This window comes from Leptodactylus fuscus, chromosome 5, assembly GCF_031893055.1.
Source record: "Leptodactylus fuscus isolate aLepFus1 chromosome 5, aLepFus1.hap2, whole genome shotgun sequence".
NCBI classification, from domain to species: Eukaryota; Metazoa; Chordata; class Amphibia; order Anura; family Leptodactylidae; genus Leptodactylus; species Leptodactylus fuscus.
In genome coordinates, this window is record NC_134269.1 from 107,173,207 (window position 1) to 107,190,504 (window position 17,298).

The following is a 17,298-nucleotide window of genomic DNA, read 5'->3' on the forward strand; positions in this document are numbered from 1 at the left end:
TAAAAAAACCCAAAAAGGAGACTTCAGGATCATTTAGTTCTCTGTGCAGAGTGATCTTTGCTTAGCCTGATGTTGATTATACAGCCTGACCACGATTGGGAGGAAGGATCTGCAATAGCACTCCTTCTCACATTTGGGGTAAAGCACTTGGTCGCTGACAGCGCTGCCAAGTGCTGTCAAGGTCTCATAGATGGGATGGGATTTATTCTTCAGCATGGAGGTCACTATGCACAGTATCCTGTCACTCACCAACTGTACTGGGTCCAGGGGGTTCCCAGGACTTAGATGGCCCTTCTAATCAGCCTGTCAAGTCTATTTATGTCCCTGACTGGTATGCTACTCCCCAAAGAAGATGGCTGAGGCTACCACAGAGTTGAAAAAGGCCCTAAGAAGTGTCCCCTGGACTCAAAGGCCCTCATCCTCCTGAGCGGGTAGAGTCTGCTGTGGCCCTTTCTGTGCAGCGCGTCGAGATGATCAGCCCAGTCCAGCTTATTATTGAGGAGCACACCCAGGTATTTATAGGTTTTGACTATTTCAGTTTCTGTCCCTTGGATCTCCACTGGGATCAGAGCACTTCTCTGCTTACTGAAGTCCACCACCATCTCCTTGGTCTTCCCAGCATTAATCCTGAGGTGGTTCAGCTGACACCATTCCACAAAATTCCGGTTTAAGTCTCTGTATTCCCTATCGTCACCATCAGTGATAAGGCCTACTATTGCAGAGTAGTCAGAGTATTTCTGTAACTAACAGCTAGATGAGTTGTACCTAAAGTTAGTAGTGTACAGTGTGAAGAGGAAAGGGGCAAGAACTGTACCTTGTGGTGCATGTTTTAAGTTGTACCAACATGTTCATGTATAGAAAAAATAAATGAGATATTATAATGTAATAAATCAATTCACACAATAGGAGTGAGGATTGTAGGATTCTATGAGGTAGAAGGGGAGAAACAAATGTATAGAGCAGACACAAACCATTGCTATTGTCAAGGGAGTATTTACATGAAGAGTGCTGATTGGACAGTAAGAGTATTCAAGGACGTCTTCTCTTTAAAGGGACACGGTCACGATGTAAATGTAATGCAATATAATTATCAAATAGATTTTAGTTTTACAGTTTTGAAAATACAAACAGGTACAAAAACATACACAGATTCAAATCTCCACTCTCCCCCCTGCAATGTAGACCACCATGCCCACCACAGGATACATATCCATTGCTCTGTAGCTGCGGGAATGTCAAATTCTGAATTAACTGTACTATGACCTGAACACTGGTCTTCTCCCACTGCTCTAAACCCTGAAGCTAGTACAGGTCCAAAATGTGAACATTGCCCCACAAAATGCTATACATTCTACTAACGCTGTGTTACAGTGTAGGAGGAGATGATGGGGTTGATATGTGGCTTAGTTGAAGTAAGATTAAGTATAACTTGTATTTTAATCATTTAAAGCTCTGCTTATTCTGGGCTAAGGTACTGGGTTAGTTGAATAGAATGTTGGTCACATGACACAGTTAAGGACCAGAAAGGTGTAAATAACTCACACATTTACATTACTATTTATCCTAATACACTATGTTACCATTACATCATCTACATTTGTAACAGGCCAAATGATAAAAAAAATTTGTGAGACTGTTTCTCTAAAACCACTTGTGTCTTTAGACTACTGTATCACAGAACCATGTTTTAGTGATGGTCATGTGTGAGTAAACTAAAGGAGCATGGGATTGCTATCGTTCTTAAAAATGGAGGTCTGAACTTATATGAATGTGATCTTCTGAAATGTATTTATAGATTGCTAGATTAGTTTGGGGTGTCTTTTATCTATATTAGATAGAGGCCATGGGCACCTCATTGGTAAAAGCTTGCAGGGGTTGCAGTACTAGGTGTGGTGAAGTGTGACCTGATATACCAGCATTGGGTACGTATGTTGAGTTTGTAAATTCCAAACTCAGAAACAAAACTTTAGTTTTTTCAGTAAGAATAGGGGACACCACTAGCAAGAATTATTAGGGAAATATTACTGACTTAATCACAGTGCTATACTGAAATTTCAGGCTAGTGGCTATGTAAATCTGAGAAAGCGTCCGACAAGGAAGGACATGGCTGAAAAGCATAGAACAAGGAGATAAATGGTAATAGTCATGTTGTGGTTTTCATCATATAAGCAATGAAACATAGCCCTCTAATATCTTATGTTATTACATAGTTTAATGGTATTTACTCAATTTCCATATTGCCATTTTGCAGTTGCTTAACAAACAGATTACATACAAGATTACTATTATATTAGGTAGTCTACAATAATGCTGAAAAACTAATAGGTATTATCAGTAAAGTAAATAGATTCTGAAAGTATTGATGTTTAATTAAACTATACATCCATGGTGTTATCTGAAAAGAGCGAGATTGAACATTTTATCAGTGGGAAAAACAAATAACTGTTAGGGCAAAGTTGTGCAAATTGTTTCAAATAATTTGCTTCCCAATACCGGAGAATGAGAAAAATAAAATTGCTGTTTTGCAAGGTATTTTAATTAGCTGGATTACTTATCTGTAGCTAATTTTTCTGAAGATGAAGTAGCCCAAATGTGATATTAGGCCCACCATAATTACATTCAGCCTTGGAATAGAGGCCATGATAAATAACAAAACAGTGGCAATAAGTTGTACATTACTAACAAAACCATTACACCTAAAGTTTATTTACAATCCATAAAATCCATGGCTGAAAATTAACCAGTGTTATAAAAAAGGAAAACTACTATCTGGCAATGTTTTGGCTGGCTAGATAGATAGATGGACTTTAACCCCTTCCCACCGATGGCACTTTTTTACTTCCTGACCAAGCTCGATTTTTCAAATCTGACATGTGTCACTTTATGTGGCAATAACTTTGGAATGCTTTAACTTACCAAAGTGAATTTGTTAGGGAATTGCTAGGACAGCAATTCCCCAGTAACTGTTTGAACCCTGGGACGGGACACAAGAGACAATGAGCCCTAAGCTGAAGCCCCCAACTGACCCTTCCCATTGCCAGGCCCTATCCTATGTAATAGGCGGCAACCACGAAGACAGTCCCTCCCTGGATATGTGATACACAAAATGCAGACAAGACGGACAACAACAAAGGGAGGTCAGCTAGCCAAGGGTCAGTAAACAGTCAAGCGATGCAGTGCCAAATCAGAGTCCAAAGAATTGTCAGTAGGGAAAGCCAGAGGTCAAGGATAAGAATGCAAGCAAAATAGGGACAGTAAGGAGCAAGTATGCACACGGCAATAGCAAGCACTGGTGTGAATGAGAGCCAAGATAAAATAGGGGAGGAAGAACCCACCCCTGGAGTTGACAGGAAGGCAGGCTGTCAATCACAGGCAAGACAAAATTAACCACTTAATGGTCAGAGGCAACAAGGGCAGAAGACGGGTGTGGTGCAAATTCAATCACAGACCTAGAGCCATGTTCACACAGTGCGACCAAAAACTTTAAGCCAAGAACCAAACTGCACCCGCCTCCTGCAACGCCGCATGTGAGCAGAGGGTGGTGCAGTGACCCGAACAGTCAGAGATGTTACTGATTTTGAGATTGTGTTTTCATAATACATTGCACTTCATGTTAGCGGTAATTTTTGGTTGATATGTTTTGTGTTTAATCATGAAAAAATGGTGAAATGGAAATATGGTGGAAATTTTGAAAAATATGTATTTTATAAAGTTTGAAATGATGTGCATTGCATACAGATAGTCAGACCGCCAAAATTATATCCTAAATCTCATGTCCCAGATCTCTGCTTTATGTCGGCATCAAACTTTAGTCACCCTTTTTATTTTTTACAGACATTATAAGATTTACAAGTGAAACAACAATATTCAAAATTTTCAAGAAATTTCTAAAACCCATTTTTTTAAGGGACTAATCCAGTTATGAAGGAGTTTTGAAAGACCCCTGTATTAAAAACCCCATAAAGTCACCCCATTTTCAAAACTTCACCCCTTAAATAAGCCAAAACAACATATACCTAGTAATTTAACCCTATAAGTGCTTAACAGGAATTAATACAAAATGGAGGTGAAATTTTCAAATTTGATTTTATTTTACTAATATTTTCATTTAGCCCTAGAATTTGCACATTCACAAGGGGTTAAAGGAGAAAACGCATCCCACAATTTGTTATGCAAGTTCTCCGGACTACCATCGTACCCCACTTGTGGGTGTAAACTAATATATGGACGCACAGTGAGACGCAGAAGGGAAGGCGCGCCAAAGAGCTTTTAGAGGGCAGATCTGGCTGTGATCAGTTTCAGGAACCATGTCGCATTTACAAAGCCCTTGAGGAGTCAAAACAGTGGAAACCTTTAGAAAGTGACCCCGTTTTGAAAACCGCACCCCTCAAAGAATTTATCAAGTGATGTAGTGAGCATTAGTAACCCAGAAGTGAATATGTAAGCTGTGCGGAGTAAATTGGGTACACCAAATCCCATTCTATTTTCCCACTAGCTCCTATGACACAGACGGGGAAGAGGGGCATTCTGGGGGATCAGCGCTGGTATATTATCTCTCATAAGCTCTAAATATGGGTTGTCCCCTGAAAACGCTCGCACAGCTTATACATTTCCTTCTAGTCGCAGCCACTTATGTCCTAATGATTTGGCGACTTTTGGGGTTTTTGTCTTCACATTGTACAAGCTAGATTTTTATTTTTTATTTTCTGGCAATGTGGCCATATGAGGGCTTGGTGTTTGCGGTATTAGATGTACTTTTCAATGCCACCATTTTGGGGCCTGTAACTTATTGACTACATTTTATTAACTCTTTATGGGTGGGATATAAAAGGAAACATCAATTCTAGCATTGCTTTTTAGCATTTATTTTTTTTCCCATGCAGCATACAGTATAAGTAACATGTTACCTTTATTCTGCGGGTCGGTACGGTTACGGTGATACCTCATTTATATGATTTTTTAATGCGTTGTTATTTGTGAGGAATAAAATTCAATTTAGGGGAAAAAATCTATTATTTTTGCATCACCATCTTATGAATGGCATAACATTTTTATTTTTTTCAGTAGACAGAGCTGGTTGAGGGCTTATTTTTTGCGAGATGACCTCTGCTTTTTATTGGTTTTCATCTGACCATTTGATTACTTTTTATTGAACATTTTGTAAGGCAAAGGTGGTGAATAATCATTATTTTGTGCAGTTTTCTACGTTTTTTTTTTAATGATGTTCGCCGTTCGGGTTTCTGGACACGATGATACCAAATATGTAATGTTTTTTTCTATTTTTCTTTATTTTACATAATAAAACATTTTATATGGGGAAAATGGGATTTTTTCATTTGGGCTTTATTCATTTCTAATTTATTTTAAACTTATTTAAACTTTTTTATTTTTACTTTTTTATAACTTTTTTTTCTGTTCACATGGGGGATTGAAGCAGTGATCTTCTGATCTCTGCTTAACTAGATGTACGCTGCAATACACGTGTATTGCAGTGTACAGGAAGCTCTGACAGCTTCCATTTTGGCAGCATCAACCAGGTACGTGGAGGGGGAAGTGATGGGGTAGATCCGGGGTCAATTACCAGACCCCAGGCTGCCCACTACCAACACCGGCACCCCCTGAAACCATCGCGGGGGGTGTCGATCGACACTATTATATACCGAAACCCCTAAGATGCTGTCGGTCATGTAACATACGGCTGACACTCGCAGGGCATGGTGCGCACACAGATTCTGTGTGCGCACCATGCAGCCGCCGTAGTACTACGGTGGTTTGGCTGTACTATTACGACGGATGTCGGAAAGGGGTTAAAGACATACTCATATAGCATTTAGATTGTGAGCCCTATTGGGAAGAACAGTCCCCCCTGTATGGAAGCGAACCACTGCATGGATGGATTGTTTAATTGGAAGAATGGTGCGTAGTGATCCATTCTGTACTGTAAGTGAAACTGGATGTCACATCCCAAGCTTAGGGTGGCAGATAGTGTTGACTCAAACCATCATAAGGTATCTTCATGACAATGGACAATGAGTCGGATGTCCAGCTGCAGATGTTTCATTGACCTAAGACCTTATGCCACCACTTTCAAAGGCTATCATGATTCACAGCATGATGGCAATGGAGGATGGAATGGAAGTCTATCGTCTTCAGGGATGAATCTTGTTTTTGTGTCGGATGTGAATTTCAGTTGGACAACTTGAAGCTCCTGGGCCTCAATGTAAAATCTGTAATGAGGCCTCCACTTACCTTGAGCCATCATTTAGAATAGTAGTATACTTTATGAGGTATAAGGACCTTTGAGGCCTCTCTAAGGACCAGGGGCAATAGAGACTGCTACCTCTGCACTCCCTATAGCTATTCCCCTGGAAACAATGAGAGCTAGAGATGGGTTTGGAGACCACATGGGCAACGTTATGAAGAGGTCTTCACAAGGGAACATTACACTGGTCCTTCACCTGAGATTATGGTGTGAGGTGGCATAATGTACTACAGCTAGACCACTCTAGTCTTCATTTTAGGTACACTAACAGCTCAATATTACATTACAGTAATTTGGTTGTGAAAACAGCGGTATGGCCATTTCTCCACAGTATCCCAGGTTTTTCACAGGATAACAGCCTACATAGCCTAAATTTGCAATCATGGCCTGCAGCATCTCCAGACTTGTCTCTCATCGTGCACATCTGGGATGTCATTGGTCAGCAACAGTAAAGGGAGCTACCAGCAGATAATCTGGATGATTTGTGCGCCAAAGTGCATTCAGCGTAGAATGACATTCCTCACACAACCATTTACAATATCATTGACAGTATGCCAAGGTGTGTACGGGCAGGATGAAATCAAGATATTGTGAATATTCTGTTTCCATTCCTTCCCAACTTATTCTTGGAGTAGCAGTTTCAGTGTTGAAGAGTAATAGTTAACATTGCTCTATGTGTTTCAATTTTATGAATAAAAAGTCAAATATGTGAGGACACTTGGGGCATGTAAACAGCAATCCTGCTTGAGACACCCCACTCTAATAACCAGGGAGAAAAACCCTGACAGCTATGACAGCTATGGTTCTGTTTACATCTATGTATGGAAGCCATGACACAGGATCATATGACAGTGACCAATGGAAACTGATAAAACCCAATGACTTATTATATGGGCTCTCAAGTGGTGCAGTGTCTTTCATTATGATGATATACAATTATCTTCCTGTCCAATATGAATGAATCTGATGAAGTCTCCAAGACACGTACAGTACAGACCAAACGTTTGGACACACCTTCTTATTCAAAGAGTTTTCAGTATTTTCATGTCTATGGAAATTGTAGATTCACACTGAAGGCATCAAAACTATGAATTAACACATGTGGAATTATATACTTAACAAAAAAGTGTGAAAGAACTGAAAATATGTCTTATATTCTAGGTTCTTCAAAGTAGCCAGCTTTTGCTTTGATTACTGCTTTGCACACTCTTGACATTCTCTTGATGAACTTCAAGAGGTAGTCACCGGAAATGGTTTTCACTTCGCAGGTGTGCCCTGTCAGGTTTAATAAGTGGGATTTCTTGCCTTATAAATGGGGTCGGGACCATCAGTTGTGTTGTGCAGAAGTCAGGTGGATACACAGCTGATAGTCGTACTGAATAGACTGTTAGAATTAGTATTATGGCAAGAAAAAAACAGCTAAGTAAACGAGTGGCATTCATTACTTTAAGAGATTAAAGTCAGTCAGTCCGAAAAATTGGGAAAACTTAGAAAGTGTCCCCAAGTACAGTTGCAAAAACCATCAAGCGCTACAAAGAAACTGGCTCACATGAGGACCGCCCCAGGAAAGGAAGACCAAGAGTCACCTCTGCTGCGGAGGATAAGTTCATCCGAGTCACCAGCCTCAGAAATCGCAGGTTAATAGCAGCTCAGATTAGAGACCAGGTCAATGCCACACAGAGTTCTAGCAGCAGACACATCTCTACAACAACTGTTAAGAGGAGACTTTGTGCAGCAGGCCTTCATGGTAAAATAGCTGCTAGAAAACCACTGCTAAGGACAGGCAACAAGCAGAAGAGACTTGTTTGGGCTAAAGAACACAAGGAATGGACATTAGACCAGTGGAAATCTGCGCTTTGGTCTGATGAGTCCAAATTTGAAATCTTTGGTTCCAACCACCGTGTCTTTGTGTGACGCAGAAAAGGTGAACAGATGGACTCTATATGCCTGTTTTCCACCTTGAATCATGGAGGAGGAGGTGTGATGGTGTGGAGGTGCTTTGCTAGTGATACTCTTGGGGATTTATTCAAAACTGAAGGCATACTGAACCAACATGGCTACCACACATTTTGCAGTGGCATACTATTCCATCCAGTTTGCGTTTAGTTGGACCATCATTTATTTTTCAACAGGACAATGACCCCAAACACACCTCCAGGCTATGTAAGGGCTATTTGACCTAGAAGGAGAGTGATGGGGTGCTACGTCAGATGACCTGGCCTCCACAGTCACCAGACCTGAACCCAATCGAGATGGTTTGGGGTGAGCTGGACCACAGAGTGAAGGCAAAAGGGCCAACAAGTGCTAAGCATCCCTGGGAACTCCTTCAAGACCGTTGGAAGACCATTTCAGGTGACTACCTCTTGAAGCTCATCAACAGAATGCCAAGAGTGTGCAAAGCAGTAATCAAAGCAAAAGGTGGCCACTTTGAAGAACCTAGAATATAAGACATATTTTCAGTTGTTTCACACTTTTTTGTTAAGTATATAATTACACATGTGTTAATTCATTGTTTTGATGCCTACAGTGGGAATCTACAATTTTCATAGTCATGAAAATACAGAAAACTCTTTGAATGAGAAGGTGTGTCCAAACTTTTGGTCTGTACTGTATGTACTCACCCTATTATGGTTCTAATAAACATTGTCAAATCTAAGTCAAGGCAAAGACAAGGGCCACGACCAAACTGTATTTCTAGATTAGAAAAGTTAGAATGTATGTTGTGTTTGCTCTTTTTTTAAAAAAATTTTGTGGTCTCAGCTGTATGTTAACTGTGAGAGAGGTTTAGTACATCTTAGTATGGTTGTTGCACCTGCTGGTGATATAAATAAACATGGCTTAAGATATTTTTATCTGATACATCTTATCTTTTCATTTCTCTGTAGCACATTTTGTAGGCCTTGCATTATAAATTATTTTTGCTTAAATAAACCAAATTAAATGGCAGAATTTTTTGCATTATGTAAGTCACTTGTTATCAATTGTTATCTATTGTCTCAGTGCTTGCTAAATCAAACTACTGGTGCCAAAATTAAAGTGTCCCATTGTTTCAGCATGTGTGAATTATTATTACTTGGGTTGTTTGTCCTCTAGACACATCATTGTAGTTTCTGCCAGGACAAAGGACACATATATTGAACTTCTTATATCATAGGGCAGAAGCTTTGGTCTCTTGGCCACATTCTCAGCTTACAAAGGAACTTGATCACATCAGATTGTATTCTGCACCTAATTCCTCCTTTTTTGGCTGAGTTCACACAGAGTTTTTTGGTCTGGATTTTGACGCAGAATCTGGCTCAAAAACTGCCTCCCATTGAATTCGATGGGTTCCTTTTTCCACGAGCAAAGAAGTGACCTGACCTTTCTTCAAGTGGAATCCACTGCTGATTCAGCCATGGATGTCTGCCTCGCACACTCCCTCCTGACTAGGCCCATTCATTTGTCTCTAATCTGGAGCAGAATGCAGCGACTGGATGATGGTGCACTTCACCGGCATCCAGTCACGGGAGGGGTTTTTTGGACCGGATTCTGATGCGGCTTCCAGCATCAAAATCCGGACCAAAAACCCCAGTGGGATTTGATTACTAATACAATGCATTGCAATGCTATTGGATTGCAATGCATTGTAAAATTGCTATACTTCAAGCCTGTAATAGAAGTTTATACGAGACAAGCGTAAGGGTCAGTTCACATTAGCGTAAGTATTCCATCCGGGGAGAGTCTGCATGGAGTCCCCCCTGATGGAATACAATTGCAATTGCAAGCGCTGTACTATAAAAGCACACGGTCCCCATAGACTATAATGAATTTCAGAAAACTCCTTTGTTCACACTCCCTAGCATTATTGTATTAAGTAACAGTAACTGTGTTATTTTTCAAATATACATTTTATCTTTATAAGAACAATTTATTAACAAGGCAGGTCAGCAGGACAACAGGGATGACAATCTGATTTTTTTTTTTTTCAAAAATAACAGGTCCACGTGCTTGCCGCCAGATCTCCGCACAGAACACACAGACAGGAAAGTACCGTTTTCAGACTATAAGACGCACCAGACCATAAGACGCACTAAGGTTTTAGAAGAGGAAAATAGGGGGAAAAAATTTTGAAGCAAAAAAATTTGTAAAAATTTGTAAAATATTTAATAACATAATAATATAATATTTCCCCCACACACACACTGGTGTCCGCTTACCTGCACTGCTGCAGCTCCCAGTTCTTCTTGGTCCGGTACTCTGTCTTTCACATGTCTTCAGAGCGCCCTGCGCCCCCTCCGCCTCCCTAGGCTTGGTGCGGCTGGAGAGTGTGAGCGGGGAGATGTGAGTGCATCTGTGCAGTGCAGTGTACTCGCCCACACTCTCCTAAGCCCCGCCTTCTCTATAATACTAGTCTAGGGAGGCGGAGGCGGGGCGCAGGGCGCTCTGAAGCCACAGGAAGGACAGAGAACTGGACCAGCAGAGGGCAGTGGCAAGCACTTCTGAGCAGGTAAGTTGAGCGAAGTTCACGAGTAGATAGATATTACTGTACATTGACTTGTCTAGTAGATAGATAAGTCAATGTACCGTAGTATCTATCTACTCGTGAACTTGCCTCGTCATTGTCACAGATATCAGGAAGGGGCATGATAAACAAGTACAGGCGCTGCAGGCTTTCTTCTAACTTGCCTGCGCCGCCTGTACCCTCTATCTGTAGCTATTCTCTGCTTCGCACAGACGGAATAGGAACGGGACACAGGCTGCATTCAGACTATAAGACGCACCCCCATTTTCCTCCCAAATTTGGAGGGAAAAAAGTGCATCTTATAATCCGAAAAATACAGTAGTTCACAATCTACTTTCCTGTTCGCATTTGTGCGGGCAGTGCAAGGCAAGCACACTGAACACAGATGTGAACGAGGGGTTACAGAGTATGTATTTTGAGCAACTTTTGTTTTTCTGGCAGCATTTGTGACAATAATAATAAATATTGTAATATACATTACTAAGGGAGCGTTCACACTACCGTCGGTGTCCGACATGTAGTGTCCGCTCCTAGTGTCCGCTCAAAATCTGTCACGGACACTAGGAGCGGACACTAGATGTGTCCGTGACACCTGTCATTCACTTTAATGGGCATCGGGTGCGTTCTTTTGCACTCCGTGCCCGTCCTTTCCTGTCCGCAAGAGAAGATGTCCGACTTCTCAAGTGGACAGAGGAACCCTGCATGCAGGGACAGGGAAGGACGGGCACGGAGTGCAAAAGAACGCACCCGATGCCCATTAAAGTGAATGACAGGTGTCACGGACACATCTAGTGTCCGCTCCTAGTGTCCGTGACAGATTTTGAGCGGACACTAGGAGCGGACACTACATGTCGGACACCGACGGTAGTGTGGACGCCCCCTAACAGATTTTGGTTCCTTACCAAGAAATCCGGTGCTGAAATCTGCTTCTTCCTTATGTATTCTTTATCTCACTGGCTTCTCACTGGATTATGGGTATAGGTACTCTAACAAAACAGGGAAATGGAGTTGAGAGGTTATTTAAACTCAGCCATTCTAAATGCTGAACACTGCATTAGGTGTCATATGAAAGATTTTTATCTGTGTTATTTCCAGAATTTGGAAATTTGTTGCCAATCTTCACAGTGTTTTAACTGACGTTATTTCTGGAAATCATATACAAAACCTGCAATCTTGGTGTCATATGAAAGATGAGAATCTTCCAGCAGAACTTGCAGCCCCAAATTGTACATTAATTCTGGTTTCAAGTTATAATGGTCTAGGAAAAAGCTTTCTATGTTTAAAATATTGTATCCCGAGGCCAAGATATGGTATCCTGGGCCAATTTCATCTTTGAATTTTCACTGATCATATCAAGGTAAATTACAGTACAAGGCAAGGGTATAAAACAAATGTAGGAAACTGAGCAAGCTGCTAAATTATAAGTTGGCTACATGTTCATTCTGTTGCAGAAAGGTTGCAGAAAACAGATTTTCACCATGGATTTACACTTACAGCCTCAATAGTGATTAATGACCAGATTTCAACTATTACATGCTTTATTCTTTACTTAGGCTAAGGCCCTATGTTTTTGTCCCACAGTAAAAAAGTGCTGCGGGAAAAAATGTGGTGGCAACGCATTGTTGTTCTTCCTGCAGTGCTTTACATAGAAAGTCCACAGAGGTTTCTTCTGCTTCAATGATACCTTTCAGGAAACAGCTGGTATTTCTGTAGGTATAACTGACATGCTGCAATTCCCAAAACCGTGACGATTTTGGAAATCGCGATATGTCCATCGCGAAGAAATTGCAAAGTGGGCATGGGATTCGCTAGAAACCCATCCACTTTGCTCTGACTGTAAAATGCCACGTGGGGCCCTGGCCTTAAGCTAAGGCCCAACGTTGAGGAAAGGAAGCTTTTGTGTTACAGATTTTGATGTGATTTTTTTGAGCCAAAGTCAGGAATGAATTTAGCAGAATGTAGAAGTATGATAACTACATTTATATTTCCCATTCCTTTTGTAGCCATCCTTGGTTTTGCCTGAAAAACAAACAAACAACAAAATCTGTAGCAAAAAAAAGCTGTTTCCACAACGTGGGGCCTCAGCCTTAAATGGGAAAAACTGGACAGCACAGAATCGTATATGTACAACATAAATGTATACACTTTTATACTATCAGGATCATGTTTTAGAACTTTTTGGGATGATGCTGATGCTTTGCACCACCATGCTCTATTCCACTGTGTGAGCCCCGTCTTTTAGAACTGCACTGGCAATGAATGAAAATATCCCTCCTTGGCAGACTTATCTAGAATGCGCAGGTTATATGTATTTCAATATATTCACGAGTGTTACAAATGAGCTGTGGTATAGCACTACCCTGCACTTCACAAAATGAAGATGTTTGGTTGCCCTGTTTATTCATTGAACATATATAGTTTTTTTTTCCAGCAAAGTTTGATAAATAAGACCCAGAGAAATACAGCAAGAAGTTTTCATTTTTATCATAATTTGCTATCCTTTTCCTGAATATTGGTCTTTAAACCTGCTCTGTGGAAAGCTATATATGCCATCCCAGTGCTCATCAAAAGCAGGCAATCACGGCTAAATCAGCATGCAAAATGCCACTCAACCTTGGGCCTTTATTAAAATTTACTGGGACTCAATTTGAGATAGTGATCATTCTTATTAAAAAGCAAAATGTAAGATAGTTTTTTTTATATAAATCTCTGGATGGAATGGAATTGTTAATCAGCATAGGCTGATGTGATTTCTCTGTTGCAAATCCTGCCGAGGGCTCAGAAGTGGCACATTACCATAATTCCCAGGCTAGCATTGGCAGCTTTGAAAAGAGCTGCAAGAACCCTTAACATGCTCAAGCGAAGCTGTAAGTCATAGCAGAGCAATGTTCCCTGGGCTACAGCAATGAGGTTTCTTGTGTTAGACCAACAAAATATCTATCATCATAAATATGTGACAACAGAAGCTGAAAGTGCATATGCATACAACAAACAGCTGTGCATTTTTACATGCAAATGTAGAGACATGCCTTTTAATGATGTTGCATTTCTATATGACTGCATATAATGTGATAACAGTATTATAAAGTTATAGTACAAAGTGATACGTTTTATGAATGTGCATAATAATTTTCATTACGGCTCATGCTTGTTCAGTTTGTTTTATATGTTTTGGGATAATACACAGACTAAAACTCCTCCTTTATAGAATTTATTGAGTAACCTGTTTACTGAACCGCCAGTTTACTCAGCAGCCGTTAATGGGTTAATAAATAGCAATGAAACCTAAGGCCCCAAGTCCACTACCCTGGCACCAGCAGCACCATACAAGGGTTGTTTAATACTGAATATATTAAAATGACTCCAAAGGTGCGGTGTTAGGGCCCCTTCACATGGGCTCTGTTTTGAAGTGCCGCGCTCGGACACGTGTATACGTGTCTAAATGAGCGGCGCGCTTACGCTGTGTGAAGGGGCCCTTATTCCATCCATTCATTTACATATATCAATCGAGTCAGGATTTTTGTGCTATTTTAGTGATATTTTGACAGACAGTTTTTGGATACTAAAAATACAGAGGCTAGATATTAACAGTGATCAGTAAAAGACTGTTAAGACATTGTTATAGGAAAGGGAAAACAGCTGTAGATCCGTAACTGTTCAATAATGTTGGATATCATGTATACTGAGTATGGCTTATAATGAATACTACTGCACCACTTTATAGTATTGGTAGTAGTAGTAGTCAATAGTATTATTACTAATTTGTAATTTGTAACTTATTTGTAACTTTTTTAAAATTCAGCTTTCAGAAAGTAAAATTTTTATGATGTTTCTCACCAACAGATTTTTGTGTTAATAAACATGACAACTGTTAAAATATGAAATTCGTTGCATTTCACACAATTATTACAAATCTTTAAAAGTGTGTGTCGCAACATGGCTGTTGAATTGCATGGCAGATGCCAGCAGGGAGCATAGATGCTGCACACTCCTAGACCACCAAAGGACAAGGGCTCTAGACAGTGGGTTAATCTAAGGGTAAGTTCAGACGGAGTATTAGATCCAATGAATGGGCTTAGTCGGGAGGAGGAATTGTCTTCAGGTCGAATCGCGAGGCGAAACGGCCTGAGGAATGAGCATCTCGCTTCTTTTTCCCGGAGCCAGAACAAACCAGCTCCCAGAAAAAAGAACTGACCTGCTCCTATTGATTTCAACGGGAGCCGTCTTTTTGGTCAGGATTTTGAGGCGGATATGACCTCAAAATCCTGACCAAAAAACCTGGAGTAGTGGGTAGCTTATATTGTTAGCAAAGGGCGGATATAAGTAGAACAAACCCAATTGTTAAAGACTATCCACAGGATTTGCAAGAAATGTCTGATTAATATACATTCAAACTTTGAGACCTGCATGTTTCACTAGACCGGGGATTCTCAAACCTAAATCCCAATTATTGAGGTGGCCATTGTAAATGAAGAGACAGACACACATTCACATGTCTTTTCATTCCCATACTGGAGTTCTAAATGCAGCCAAGTACAGTAGAAAGACTTACAGCTCACACATTTATGGTATATCATGTGGGAAATGCCATAGATGGCTTAGAAGGAATACCTCTTTTGGATTTAATATTTTGTGGGTTGTAACTTTAGATGAGCAACGTTATGACGTTGATACCCCTTGTGACCATTGAGATCCAATTACAGGTCTGAGTGGTGAATCAGTTGCTGACTTCAACAAGGAGCCTGGAAGACGACCAGGAAAGCGCACCTGACACTAGGGTAGAGGCCAGGAAAGGAGATTATGAGTGTTATTTTATTTTTATGCACCTGTCCTGGCCATTGATTATTATGCCCTGGGGTCTGAAGTGACTGCAGACTATAATAATAGCACTTATGGTTTGAACAGAACAAGTTCAGCCTGAAATGAAACTTGCAAATACTTGTAAAATAAATCTTTCAATGTTTGCCATCACTAGTATATAGTGCTTTACTGCTTTTTATGTTCAGGGGACAGTGTGTTACATTTGTATACTGGGGGAAAGTGTGTGACAGTATAATATTCAGCGGCACAGTCTGTGGTACTATTATAATCAAAAGCCACAGTTTATGGTAGTATTATATTTAGAGTATACAATATGTGGCTTTACATTCAAGGTAATGAGTGTGGTCCTATTCTGTTCAGGGGCACAGTTTGTAACATTAATATATTTAGGGCTAGTTCACACGGGGACATGGACGCTCATTTTGACAGCTGATTTCGCGGCCAAATCAGCCTCCATAAAATGTAGCCCTATGTGAATTGCTAGCTTTTTTTTTCTGCTAGCTTTTTTATTGCTAGCTTTTTTTGCTAGCAGAAAAAGAAGCGACATGACCTTTCTTCAGGCGTTTAACACCTGAAAAAATGAATAGGAGTCTATGGGGCGCTGAAAAAAACAGCGTTGGCAAAAACAGCGACTGAAACCGCTAGCAGTTTTTTATCATGTACTTTTTTGTAATGCAAAAAAAAAAAGCTTCAAAAAACAGCGACTGAAAAAGCATCAAAGATAGTGTCAAAAACAGCGTCCAATGCAAAAAACAGTGTCCAAAAAAAGCGACGCTGAAAAATCAGTGACAAAATCAGCTAGGCTTTTTTCACTTGTGAACTAAGAAGCACTATAAGGATCAGTGCACTCAGAGTTTTTTGGTGCTGATTTTGATGCTGAATCCGCCTCAAAATCAGCCTCCAAAAAAGCCTCCCAATAGAGTTCTACTGGGAGGCTTTTTTTGGAGGCTGATTTTAGAGGCAGATTCAGTGTGAAAATCAGCGCCAAAAAACTCTTTGCGCACTGACCCCAAGTAGTGTGTCTTAGTATAAATTGTAAGAAAATACTGCAAAAATGAGGAGCCAAAGGCTTTGGAAGCAAACTGTCCATAGACATGCTGGGATCAAGATAAGTTGTCATGAAGGTTTGGGCCTAATGGTGATAGAATGTCTACAATCAGAAACAATTAGGCTAGGTTCACATCTGAGTTTGGGTTTCAGGTTCGGGACCCCGGAAACAGAAAACTAATTCACATGCAGAAGTGGTTACCATAGGAAACCCGCAGACCCCCTAGAGCAATGCTTTTCTGTCTGCATTTTTCAAGCGGAGAGGGGAACGGTATCCTCAAATGCAGATATGAACTAAGCCGTGCCTGTATACTGCAGTTGTCACATTATTCATACATTTCTCAGATGAATAATAGAGGAACAACACAGCACTTTAAAAAGGGGATGCAGAATTGTATTAGAGCAGACATGTCAATGGAGCTGGGGATCTGCTTCAATTGTTATATATTCTGGCTGTGACTGTGTCTATATTCTCTTGAATGACCATCCATACAATTCTCCGGAAAGTGCCTGCTATTATATAGTCACTGTATAATTTTACTAAATAAAGGGCAAAGAGCTTAATGGTTTCAATAAAAGGCTTGACAGTTAAAGTAAAAAATGTATACAGAGCTTACAGGTCTCTACTGAGCACACAACAGTGGTTACAGTTTTCAGGCAATTACAC